Below are 13,930 nucleotides of genomic sequence, written 5' to 3' on the forward strand. Positions count from 1 at the left end.
CTTCTCACATTATTAATGAATAGTGCAGTTCTGAGTTGAACGTGGTTCATACTTTCATTTATGTTAATAAGTAAAAGAGAATTGAAATCGCAAAGACACTGGAATGTCACTTCATCAATGACATGAGTGCCTCTTCTGAATCAGATGATAGTTTTCTAATAGTGGAAGAACATTCCTTGATTTTTGGTACTATTCACAATGTAATGGTTACAGCCGCAACACAGGTTTAAATTTAATCTACATTACTCGAATTTTCCCATAACTTCATTAAATCTAGACAGACAATAAAGCAACAATCCAGCCTGCATTTGTAGCATTTGCCACTTTCTATAGTGTAAATGTCCCCCTTGTGGCCAACTTGGAGCCACACACAAAAAGTCACTGAGCACGGTGCTAGGAAGACGGTGGTAGCCCATTACAGCTTTTACCCCTACAGATACAGCCGGTATCAGTGACCTCAGGAATGCAGGTGATGTAAAATGTAGTAAAATAATTAGAAAGTGACGGCTTTGAGTATTTATTACCTATATTTTAAGTGAGCTTTATTTAATTATAAGTGCATATCATTTAATGTTCAGCAATGTTTGTATCTAACAGCTGGCCTGCAAAGCTCCTGCAGTGCAGCAATCCGCTCCAGGAGCCAATGCTCACCAACTCCAGCCCATGCGGCTCCTGGGCTCCTCTGGTGGGCCTGGCCTCATCAGGTGAACCCTGAGAGGAGAGAGCAGAAGCAGGAGTGGGAACAATGCAGACTGGCCCATGTGGGCCACCTGGGAAGGGTAGTGACTTCTGGGAGGGGTGAGGGCCTCAGCCCTACAACTGATCATTGACAAATCAACAATCAGAACAACCCTGGAAGAGACCCTTGTGCCTCAGATGAGATCACAGCTCTGGGTGACACCTTGATTTCAACCTGGAGCGGCAAGGGGCAGAGGACCCAACTGACCCCACAGAAAGTGGAGAGGGCCAGGTGCAGGGCTAATGCCTGGAATCTCAGCACTTTGGGAGGCCGAGGTGGGTGGATCACCAGAGGTCAGGAGATTGAGACCAGCCTGGCCAACAAGGTGAAACCCCGTCTCTACCAGAAATACAAAATTAGCCAGGCATGGTGGTGTGTGCCTGTAATCCCAGCTACTCTGGAGGCTGAGGCAGGAGAATCACTTGAACCTGGGAGGAGGAGGTTGCAGTGAGCCGAGATGGTGCCACTGCACTCCAGTCTGGTGACAGACTGAGACTCTATCTCAAACAAAAACAAAAACAAAAAAGAAAGTGGGAGAAAATGCATTTGTGTTGTTTTAAGTTACTAAAATGGTGAAAATTTGTTACACAGAAATAGAAAAACTAGCAAGTAAATTGACTCTCTTAAACTTGAACTCATAAAAGAAAAATCCATTTAAAAAATACCCCCACAACTTTCTAAGGTGGTGTCTGATGACCTGGAGATGCTGGAGGTAGCTGCTCAAGCTTGAAGACAGGAGCTGGGAGGACAGAGCTGAGCTGCCCTGCATTACGGAGGGGACAGAAGGGACCCGAGGGAAGTCGAGAAGGGAGGCGCAGGGAAGACTGAACAGTGGGGTCAGGAGGCAGGAGGCCTGCCTTCATGAGGCTGGGAGGGAGGCGTGGCAGGAGGAAAGATAATGGAAATTTTCTCGGGAGGTGCTGTGCACCTAGAAACCACTGTACCACTGCAATCCTAAGCAAGTTCTCTCACAAACACTCATGAGAAAGTGGAGTTGTGTTTGGGGGGATTTTCTTTGCTTTTTTGAGTTGAGGAATGTTATGGTTAATATTGAGTGTCAACTTGATTGTACTGAAGGATGCAAAGTACTGATCCTGAGTGTGTCTGTGAATGTGTTGCCAAAGGAGATTAACATTTGAGTCAGTGGGCTGGGAAAGGCAGACACACCCTCAATCCGGGTGGGCACCATCTAATCAGCTGCCAGCACGGCCAGAATAAAAGCAGGCAGGAGAATGTGGAAGGACTGGACGGGCTGTCTTCCTGCCTCCATTTTTCTTCTGTGCTGGATGCTTCCTGCCCTTGAACATCAGACTCCAAGCTCTTCAGCTCTGGGACTCTTGGACTCACTCCAGTGGTTTGCCTGGGGCTCCCGGGCCTTTGGCCACAGGCACGGCTGCGCTGTCGGCTTCCCTATATTTGAGGTTTTGGGACTTGGACTGGCTTCCTGGCTCCTCAGCTTGCAGACGCTCTATTGTGGGACTTAACTTGCAATCGTGAGTCAATTCTCCTAATAAACTCCCCTTCAAATACATCTATCCTATTCTGTTCCTCTAGAGAACCCTGACTAATACAGGGAGAAAAGCTCAAAGATGTGAGCGAAAGGATAGCTGGTACATAGGTTACTGAGAAAGTGTAAGGTCTTTATCAGTAGAAAAACTTTTACCCGCTTCTTACCAAATAAACGTTGAACAAATATCTAAAGAACATTAACTGAATGAGGCATACATTCTAGATCTCACCTTGTCCAGTCGGTCCTGTGTGTGCCCAGCCTGACGTCCACAGCGTAGGCACGCGACAAAAGATGGCCACACGGCGGGAGGGACGACGGATGAAGGAGTCACCCGCTGACCGACAGGAAAAAGCCCAGATGCCTTCGCCGATGTTGCGAAGACACTGCCCAGACCACGCCCGGGCACCGTGTCAGGCAGAGTCTTGCAAACTACTGAATCCTCACTACCTAACTAACAGGGGCAGTAACTGGGCTCGGGGCCATGTTTCCCAGTTACCATATCCCCCGCACCTCCGAGCACTGCGGCCTGAGGCACACGGACCCTCTGCTGCGAAGTCAGCCGCAGAGGACGCCAAACGCCGCCCCTCCCCGCCGGAAGTGACGCTGGGACGCCGCTTCCTTGACGCTCTGTCTTCCAAGTCCATCTCCCGCGCACGTTTCCGGGCAGCTGGAAACTGAGTTTCAAACTCCAAGTCCGGAAGTCAGGTACTACTTTTCATGAAATACAGAAAGGTTATCCAACAGGGAGCTAGAAAGGCGACTTGTGTCCACCCCAGTCCCCATGACAAGTCCCCAGATGGCCTCACATTTGACGGCCACGCACAGAGGAATTTGGATTTGGGGTGAGTCCTTCCTCTGAAGGCAGCAGGGAATCGTAACCTGGAATCGCAAGGCCATCTTGTTGGAAGCTGCTGCCCGCCCCAGAATAACGATGGTCGTCCTTCTGGCGCATGGGTCTTGAGTGGCTCCAGTTGGGTTGCTGAGGGATGAAGACTGAATATGAAAGAAATGGATTCAAGCTACCAGAGGAGCAGCTCCGGGCAAGGCAGCAGGGGGTAAGCCTCCTCATCACCCTCAGGGAGTCAGCTTTCACCTTTGCAAGTCACGTCTGTGGGCATGCTTGTTGCCCACCATTTATAAAATAAGATATATAGAAGGAGATAGAATGGATATAACCAGAAAACTATAGAGAGACATAAAATTAAAAAAAAAAAAAAGTTAAAAGATTGAAAAGGTAACTGAGAAAGGGACCTGGGTGGGAATGTAAATTTGAACAAACACAGTGCAGCTTTGCCTTAATGGATAAAATAATGATATGGAAATTTACTTCCACTAATGAATGAAGAAAAATATGTCCAAAGAAAATATAACATTAATGAATGAACAAGAAGGCAAGAAAGAATAATCTGAGGAACAAAACACAGATGAGACACATAGAGAATATCATGTAACTATAACCATTTAGATAATTGCATCAAACATAAATGAAGTATCTCAAGCAAAAGGCACAAATGGTCAGACTGACTTAAGAAAGCAAGAACCAAACTTATGTTGCCTTCAAGAGACAGAAAGAGGTGGAAATTAAAATTTAAGGATGGAAAATAATATACCATGCAAATAGCTAGCATAAGAAAGTTATCATAGCTGAGGCTGTGTGTGTGTTATTGTGTGTGTGCGCGTGTGTGCGTGTGCATGTGTGTTTTAAGACAGGCCTTGTTCTGTCATCCAGTCTGGAGTGCAGTGGTGTGATCACAGTTCACTGTAACCTCCGACTCTTAGGTTCAAGCAATCCTACCGCTTCAGCCCCCTATGTAGATCCTTCTTCTTCAGCCACCACATGTCATTATGCTTGGCTGATTTCCTAAACTTTTTTTTGTTTTGTTTTTGGAGAGATGGGAGTCTCACTATGTTGCCTAGGCTGGTCTCAAACTCCTGGCCTCAAGCAGTCCTCCTGCCTTGGCTTCTCAAAGTGCTGGGATTATAGGCACGAGCCACTGCGCATGGCCTGTAGTAACTGTATTAATAGCACACAAAATATTCTTCAATAGAATGAGTATTATGAGACAAAATTCAATACAATAGGAAGAGACAACAATTACAAACATATACATATCTAATAACAGTATACCAAAATATATGAACAAAACTAATAAAACCAAAGGGAAAAATAGAAAATCTACAATCATAGCAGGAGATTTAACATGCTGTTCTCAGTAACAGAACAAGTAGACAAAAAGAAAAAGGTATACAGGAGATCCAAATGACACTATGAACTAACTGAATTGACATTTAGAGAACATAATCAGCAACAACTTCAGAATGCACACTCTTTCCAACTGTATGTGAAACATTTGCCAGGACAGGCCATGTGCTTGTCTCAACAGATTTCAAAAGATCAACAACTGGGCGGGCGCGGCGGCTCAAGCCTGTAATCCCAGCACTTTGGGAGGCCGAGACGGGCGGATCACGAGGTCAGGAGATCGAGACCATCCTGGCTAACACGGTGAAACCCCGTCTCTACTAAAAAATACAAAAAACTAGCTGGGCGAGGTGGCGGGCGCCTGTAGTCCCAGCTACTTGGGAGGCTGAGGCAGGAGAATGGCGTGAACCCGGGAGGCGGAGCTTGCAATGAGCTGAGATCCGGCCACTGCACTCCCACCCAGGCGACAGAGCGAGACTCCGTCTCAAAAAAAAAAAAAAAAAAAAAAGATCAACATCTTACAGAGTGTTTCCAGACCACAACAGTAATAAATTAGGAATCTGCAACAACAACTAATCTAGAAAGGACCCCAAATGTCTAGAAGTTAACTCACTTCTCAACACCAATGAGTAAAAGATGAAATCGCAAATATCACTAGGAAATATTTTTACCAGAATAATAATAAAAACATAACATAAGGAAAATTGTGGAATGTAATTAAGGAAATGTTTAAAGCAAAATTTATAGCATTAAAAATTATATAAGAAAAAAAGAAAGGTCTCAAATGACAGCTAGAAAAAGAAAGGCAAACTAAAGCTAAAGGAAGCAGAAAAAGGAAATAATAGCCAAAAGAGCAGAAATCAATGAATAGAAAACAAAATATAAAGATAATGATGAAACCAAAACCTAGTTTTTTGAGATGGTCAGTAACATTGATAAATCTCTAACCAAATTAAGGAAAAAGAGAACACACGAGGCCGGGCGCGGTGGCTCAGGCCTGTAATCCCAGCACTTTGGGAGGCTGAGGCAGGCGGATCACAAGGTCAAGAGATCGAGACCATCCTGGCCAACATAGTGAAACCCTGTCTCTACTAAAAATGCAAAAATTAGCCAGGCGTGGTGGCGGGCACCTGTAATCCCAGCTACTGAGGAGGCTGAGGCAGGACAATCGCTTAAACCCAGGAGGCAGAGGTTGCAGTGAGCAGAGATTGTACCATTGCATCCCAGCCTGGGTGACAGAGCGAGACTCCATCTAAAAAAAAACAAACAAAAAACAAACAAACAAACAAAACACAAATTACCAATATCAGAAATGAAAAAGGGGACTTCACTACAGATCCTATAGATAAAAAAGGATTTTTTTTTTTTTTTTTTTTTTTTAAGATGGAGTCTCAGTCTGTTGCCCAGGCTGGAGAGAACTGGTGCAATCTCAGCTCACCTCCACCTCCCAGATTCAAGCAATTCTCCTATCTCAGCCTCCTAAGTAGCTGGGATTATAGGCTTGTGCCACCACACCTGGCTAATTTTTGTATTTTTAGTAGAGACAGGGTTTCCCATGTTGGCCAGGCTGGTCTGGAACTCCTGATTTCAGGTGATCCACCTGCCTCGGCCTCCCAAAGTGCTGGGATCGCAGGCATGAGCCACTGCACCCAGCCAAAAGGGATTCTTCTACTTTTTTTTTTTTTTTTTGGCTTTATTGAGGTATATTTTATATGCAGTAAAAGTCACAACTTCTAAGGAAATATTGGGATAACTTTATGCCAACAAATCTAAGAACTTAACTAAGATGGGAAAATTCCCTGAAGAACACAGGACACTAAAGCTCATTCAAGAAAAAAATTAAATAACCTTAATAGCCGTATATCTGTTAAATAAATTGAATTTATAGCTAAAGTCATTCCCAAAGAAGACGTCAACCCCAGATGGCTTTGCAAGTGAATTCTACGCAACACTTAAGGAAGAAATAACATCAATTCTATACAGTTCTTTTACAGAAAAGAGAAAACTAGGGAGTACTTCCCAGCTCACTTTATGAAGTCAGCATTACTCTGACACTAAATAAAGACAAAAACATTACAAGAAAACTACAAATAATATCCTCATTAACATAAACACAAAAATCCTCAACAAAAGAACAGCAAGTCGTATCCATCATATATTAAAAGAATAATACATGTGATCAAGTGGGCTTCATCGCTGGAGTACAAGCTTGGGTGGACATTTGAAACTGAATCAGTGTAATTCATCATATTAACAGGCTGAAAAAGAAAAACTGTATGATAATCTCAAAAGATGAGGAAAAAAGCATTTGACAAGATTCATCAACTATTCATGATAAAAACACTCAACAAAATAGAAATAGATTTCAACCTGATAAAAAGCATCTACCAAAAAAAATTACAGCTTACATTATACTTAAGGGTGAAAGACCAAATGGTTTCCCACTAAGACAAGAAACAAGGCAAGGGTGTTTACTCTCGTTACTTCTATTCACTATTGTGCATGAGGACCTAGCCAATGCAATAAAGCAAGAAAAAAAAAAAGCATGCAGTTTGGAAAGGAAGCAGTAAAATGGGTTCTATGTACCTGTGGCATGATTGTCTTTGTAGAAAATCTTACCAAATACACAAAAGCAGCTGCTAGAATTAGTGAACTTAACAAGGTCACAGGGTACGAGGGCAATCTAAAAAGTTAATTGTATTTATATGACTAGTAACAAACAATTTTATATTAATACTATATATTTATATAGTAACATTTATTAAAGTAAATTTTACTTTAAAGAAATAAGAAAAGACACAAAAATCTAATGAGGGTATCTGGCCAGGTGTGGTGGCTCCTGCCTGTAATCCCAACACTTTGAGAGGCTGAGGTGGGAGGACTGCTTGAGCCCAGGAGTTCAAGACCAGCCTGGGCAAAATAGTGAGACCTTGTCTCTATAAAAAAATAAAATAAAATAAAAAACAGAAAAAAAGAAAGAAAAATAACAAGGGTGTCTTATTTCTTTAAATTAACATTTACAAAATGAAAAATATAAAAATAATGAAATCCTTATAGGGAAATTTAACAAAATGTGTGCAAAGTCTGTGCACTGAAAACTATGAAATATTGATGAGATAAATTAATGAAGACTAAGTAAATGTAGGTTAGAAGATTCAATATTGCTAACATACTAATTATCCCCACATTAAGATATAGGTTCAATACAATCTCAATCAGACATTTTCGGGTAGAAATTGACAAGTTGAGTCTAAAATCTGTATGGACATGCAAAGGACCTAAAATAGCCAAATTATTTTGAAAAAGAGTCAAAATGTTGGAGGACTCACATTAGCTGATTCCAGCATTCACTATGGAGCTACAATAATCCAGATACTGTGGTGTTAGCATAAGAACAGACGTGGCTGGGCACGGTGGCTCATGCCTGTAATCCCAGCACTTTGGGAGGCCAAGCAGATGAATCATGAGGTCAGGAGTTCAAGACCAACCTAACCAACATGGTGAAACCCCATCTCTACTAAAAATACAAAAATTAGCTGCGTGTGGTGGTGCGTGTAATCCCAGCTACTTGGGAGGCTAAGGTAGGATAATCGCTTGAACCTGGGAGGCAGAGGTTGCAGTGAGCCGAGATAGCACCACCGCACTCCAGCCTGGGCAACACAGTGAGACTCCATCTCAAAAAAAAAAAAAAAAAAAAAAAAAAGAACAGACATATAAGTCAATGGGTCAGAACTGACAGCCTAGAGATCAATCCACATTTTCCAGTCAATTGATTTTCAATAAAAGTACCAAGGTAATTTAATGGCAGTGGTGATTATTTTCAAGAAATGGTACCGGAACAACTGGATATCCATGTACAAAAATAAAAACCTTGACTATTACATCACACCATTTACAAAAATTAATTTAAAGTGGATCACAGATGTACACTTACGAGCTAAAACCATAAAACTTCTGAAAGACAAGGAAATATTTGTAATCTTGGTTTAGACAATTATTTCCTAAATAGTACATAAAAACCACAAAAGAAAAAAGTAATAATTGGATGCCATCAAAATGGAAGGTTTTGCTTTTTAAAACATGTTGATAAGAAGATGAGAAGGTAGGTCAAAGACTGGGAGAAAATACTTGCCAAACATTTATCCAATAAATAACTTACGTTCCGAATGTATAAATAATTCTTACAACTCAATTACAAGAAGACAACCCAATTTTTAAAAAATTGTCAAAGGATTTGAAAAGACTCTTTACTAAAGATAGATGAAAGGTTCAATGCTATTAGTTATCAACGTAATGCAAATTAAAACACAATGAGATACCACTGCAAACCCACCAGAATGGTCAGCATTATTAAGACTGACAACACCGTGGGCTGGTGAGGGCGTGGGGCATCTGACGCTTTCACACTTTGGTCTGGGAATGCAAAATGGAATAGCCCCTCTGGAAAACAGTTTGTCAGTTTCTTGAAAGTTAAATATTAACTTTTGATACAGTCCAGCAATACCACTTCTAAGGATGTACCCAAGAGAAGTGAAAACATGTTCAGAGAAGACTTGTCCTTGAATGACAATAGCAGCATTATTTATAACAATCTCAGATGGAACAGCAGCAAATGTCCATCATTTCATGGATGAGTAAACAAATGTTGGTGGAATTCTGCTCAGCAATGAAAACAAATGATCCATTGATTCACACAGCGACATGGAAAAGTCTCCAAGCATTTTGCCAGCAGAAAGAAGCCACACAGGAAAGACTATGCTGCCTGAGTCTATGTCTGTGAAATTTTATACTAAAGCTACGGTGACAGAGAGCAGGTTGTGGTTGCCCGTGCCTAGAACAGAGGGAGAGGGCACTTGCAGAAGAGAACGTGGTGGGAGTTGGGACACTGCTGGATCATCTCGGTGATGGCGACTCATAACGAGGTGTCCAGGTGTCTAAACTCACTGAGTTGTACACTTAACATGCATGATTGGTATTGCACATAAATTGTATCTCAATATAAAAGGGCACAAAAAGTAATACCTGAAGATAGTTGTTACTCATGAACCGGCAATTTCACTAAGTATACACCTCAAAAATGCATATCCAAGTACATCAGGGCACACACATAAGAAGGTTCACAATTTATTAATAATATTCCCAAACTAGAAACGATCAAATGTTCATCAGCAATGAAATGGATAATAAACCATGTCATATTCATGCAGTGAATCAGTAACCAGCGATGAAAGAGCCCCCGTTGCATGCAACATGGATACACTTCGCAGACACAAAGTTGAATGAAAGAAGCCAGAGATATAAGAATTATGTTCTATGATTCCATTAATATAAAGTTCAAACACCAGGCAAAATCAGACTAGAATGGTTAGGGATGCATGTCAAGGTAATAAAAGTATAAATAAATGCAAGGAAGTGATTTCAAGTGAACTCAGCAGAAGCTTTGGTGGGAGGGAGGCTGTGGTTGGAAAGGTATGGGTTGTCTACTCAAATCCTGCAATATGCTGTTTTTCAAGTGGGAAGTATACAGATGCTCATTTGTAAGTCATTAAGCTATTACATATATACTTTATGATTTTTCTGTGGATCGATTACATTTCACAAGACAAGAGCTTTTAAAGTAATATTTAAGGTGCATTATTGTGTCTCTGAGAACCCGCTGGCTGTGGTTTTATGAGAGTAAGTTCTTTCAATAAATCACCAGCCGTGCAGAGTTACACAGAGAGGCACACACTGTGGCTGCGTAAGTGAAAGGTCAATAGTGATTGTTCTTGGAAATAACACGGTGAAGATTAATAATTTAAAATGCTGAGTACTTACATAGTTAAAAAGATAAAGGATAAAAGCACTAAAAAGAGGCTGGACATGGTGGCTTACACCTGTAATCCCAGCACTTTGGGAGGCTGAGGTGGGGGGATCATTTGAGGTCAGGAGTTTGAGACCAGCCTGGACAACATGATGAAACCCCGTCTCTACTAAAAATACAAAAATTAGCCTGGCGTGGTGGTGGGAGCCTGTAGTCCCAACTACTCAGGAGGTTGAGGCAGGAAAATCGCTTGAACCGGGAGGCAGAGGTTGCAGTGAGCTGAGATTGCACCACTGTGCTCCAGCCTGGGCGACAGAGTGAGACTCTGTCTCAAAAAAAAAAAGTACTTAAAAAGTTAAGTGATAAACAAATTAGAGAAAAAAAATAGAATCAGCCAAATTGAAGTCAATATTCTAGGAGACTGAATTTTAAATGCTAATAAATATGTAAATATTAAAATAAGGTTTACAGTTGATAGGAAAAATATTCTGGGATTAACACAATTGCTGTTGTAATCAGAAAAAAACCACACGATTGTTTTAAGACACCATCTCTGGGCTTCAGGTTCCTTGTCTTCAGGACAGGACGGCGAGGTGGCCCCAGTGCAGAGGCAGCTGTGGGGACTCTATGCCCTGTGTGAATGCTCCTGGCACATCACGGGCTCTGCGATCTTTAAAATAACTCCTCTTTCCCCACCAACCTGTAGAAGTCATTTCTCATAAGCACGGCGCTTCTTTCTGAGGTGGGTGCCCCTCCCTGAGCCCTGAGCCCCGGAAATCACCTGACTAGTCTGCAGCTGCCAGAGGCCCCCTCATGGGGCGGAGTTAAGGGGTGGGAAGAGGCTTCACGGGTGGGCCCCCAGGTGCTTGGGGGAAGGGATTCTGCCAGAAAGCAACCGAAGCAGCTTTGAAAATGTGCCTGCGTCTGCTCCCATTTCCACTTGTTTTTAGGTGTCAGAAACCAGCTCAAGTGTAGAGGCCATCCCTCCGAGTGAAGGGCCATGGACAGGCCCCTGTGAGCTCCACGGACTGCACAAGGAAACACTGCATGACCGGGACCCCAGACTGCCCTCCCCTCTCTCTGCCAACCCAATGTCATCCACTCAGGAACACTGCTGACCATCTGCAGAGTCTCAGGAAGTGATGGGAAAAGGACGGGGGAGATGAGCAGGCAAACCTGTGATTGCACCGGGATGGGCAGCACCCCCACCAGCCCCCCAGTGGCAGGGCTCCTTCTAGACACACCAGGGCATCCTCCTGCGGGTCCAGGGCCTCCCTTATCCTCAGGGTAAAATCTGAACTTCCCAGCAAGGCTCAAAGACCCTTCTGGGTGGGCATCTGCTGCCCGACGGCGGCACCCTCACTCTGCTCCTCCTACCTGAGGACTTCACTGTGCGCCAGCTCCGGGCTGTCTCCTCCAGGGCCTCTGCTCTTGACATTCCTGCAGCTGGGGCATGCACCCTCCCAGAGCCCCTTCCCCACGCCCAATACAGAGACGGGGGCCTGTCTGCGTGTGGGCCCACCTGCCTCACCTGGCCCTGAGCGCCATGGGAGGAGAACCAGCTGACTGCCGTCCTGTCACAAGATAGAGCAACCCACCCATTCATTTGTGCATGCGTTCCTTCCACATAGCTGGGGCAAAGCCAGATCCTAATGGGGATGGGAGATGGGGGCAAGTTGGACAGGACCGCAGTGAGCTGAACTCCCAATCTGGCAGGCACACACACCTTTGGACCACAGGGAAATCCTGCCTGTTATGGAGGACCGTCTGTCCGGGGCAGGGGACCGCAGGGAGGCAGTTCGTGGAGCGTGAGTGTGAGCGGCGCTCCGCCAGTCACTGGCTCCTGCATAGGAAGCCTCTGTGAGGACAGTGGGGCCGCCTACCTTCGTGTGCCGCAAGGACTGAATGAAAAGCTGTGTGGAGCACTCGGAGCGGCACCTGGAGGGCAGTGGGATCCCACAAAACTGAGTTACTCCTCAGTGGGGTGAAGCGAGCATCTGGGAAATGCAAAGGCAGACGCCGGTGAGGACGTGGAGAGGCGACACACCCTAGGCTGCAGGAGGTGCCTGTGCAAAGGCCCCGTGGCAGAAGCAAGCCGCCAGTGGGATGGGGGCCTCTAGCAAGGGGCCAGGGAGGCTGGTGGCCAGACTGGGGAGAAATTCTACAGGACTGACCTGCCTCCTATGGGATCTCTGATGGCAGAAACCCCTCCAAGCTGTTTTTCCCTGTCCTAAGAGGGCACAGCCCCATCCTTTAGGGAGGGAGGAGGATGAGGCCCCATCAGTTCACTTCCTCCTCCAAAGCCTAATCGTCGTGGCTGCAGCAGCCTTGCTGCATTGGGAATGGAGAGGCCGCTCCGCCCTCACCGGAGGTGGCTGCAAACCTCGTTTCCCTGGAAACCGCAATAATCAGTGGAAGTCAGTTCATGGTAAGTCTGCTCGTGCGCGTGGGTGCCACGATTATTATACAAGCTGATTTACACACTGTCCGTTGAAAACCTATGCACCATAAATGCAAATGAAGGGTCACTATTCCTACTGTTCTGGCGAGTTAACGTGCAGGATATACAGGACCGTTCGCGAGGTTCTAAAATCTGCATTCTCTGCTAAAAATACAGTGAAACATGCTCGTCCTCCTCGCAGCTATAGCAGTTGAAGTAAATCCCACGCAGATGTCCAGGAGCGCATGAAGGGCCTTCACATAGATTCACATGGGCAGATGGTTTCCGAGAAAGGTGGGCGAGGGCCCCGCGCTGCCTGCAGCCTGTGGGTGCAGCTTCCTTCAGACAGAGCCTCTGGGGGCTCTGTCCGGGCCCACCGGGCACCATGGGACAAACTGCGCCCTTCAGGGGCATGAAGCTCTGCGCTCTGGGTGAGGGCTCCACAGGCCAGAACTTGCTAAGGTTGGTGACACGGACGGAGGTGCGTTCTCAGGACGTCCCTGCACCTCCCCCGGCGCCCGGAGCGCGTTCCCTGCTGCAGCCACTGAATCCGGCGCAAAGTTATTTAACGCTGCAATTAGCCGGCAGGGTGAGTCATCGGCTCCCCAGCCTCCTGCCGCCACAGCAGAAACGAACTGGAAGGGACCGGGGTGCAGGCCCAGCTGCTCGGCCGAGGGCCTTCCGGAGACGCTCCCATCCCCCCAACCAAGGGGCCGAGGCGAGCTCCTCTCAGGAAAAGGCTGGAGGGCCCAGGGAGGCCCGGAGGTGACCTTCCCCCACCCTACACACCCAGCCGCCCCACGCTTTCCTCTCACCCACCTCGAATCGTCAGGGTAGGAATGAGGCGGAGGAATTTGCCGCCCTTGTCCCCCCTCACTCAGGCCGTGAACCGCCTTCTGATGAATTAATTCACGTGCACCCGCGTCTGGGGAAAATTCCTGTCTGATCCAGACGAGCTTTGCAGACTAAAAAACCAAACGAGACTCATCCTAGGTTCTAAGACGTCGGCTCCAGCTTAGTTCAAACGGCTAGTCCTAAAAGTCAGCGCCCCTACTCATCCCCCGAACCGCGTGCACACGCGCACGGCACACCCCGCACACGCGCGCGCACACACATGCACACACCACACACGAAACACACCCCACACCACACAGGCACCCACAAGCAACACACCGCACACGCGCACACGTCAGCACTTCCCAGAGACCCTGAACGTCCTCAACGCTTGAACAACCCCC

The 13,930-nt window shown here is 45.5% G+C and overlaps 1 long non-coding RNA gene across 1 annotated transcript; it reads right to left on the reverse strand.

Annotated features, from left to right (window-relative positions):
* Nucleotides 1-6,136: 6,136 nt before the first annotated feature.
* LOC111538978 lies at nucleotides 6,137-13,781 on the reverse strand. The gene is made up of 3 exons (XR_002730532.1): nucleotides 12,636-13,781; nucleotides 12,136-12,249; nucleotides 6,137-6,707 (listed from the first exon to the last, which is right to left on the reverse strand). It is a non-coding gene; the product is annotated as an uncharacterized LOC111538978 (long non-coding RNA).
* Between the last annotated feature and the right edge of the window lie 149 nt (nucleotides 13,782-13,930).

Source organism: Piliocolobus tephrosceles, chromosome 3 (assembly GCF_002776525.5).
Source record: "Piliocolobus tephrosceles isolate RC106 chromosome 3, ASM277652v3, whole genome shotgun sequence".
Taxonomy (NCBI): domain Eukaryota; kingdom Metazoa; phylum Chordata; class Mammalia; order Primates; family Cercopithecidae; genus Piliocolobus; species Piliocolobus tephrosceles.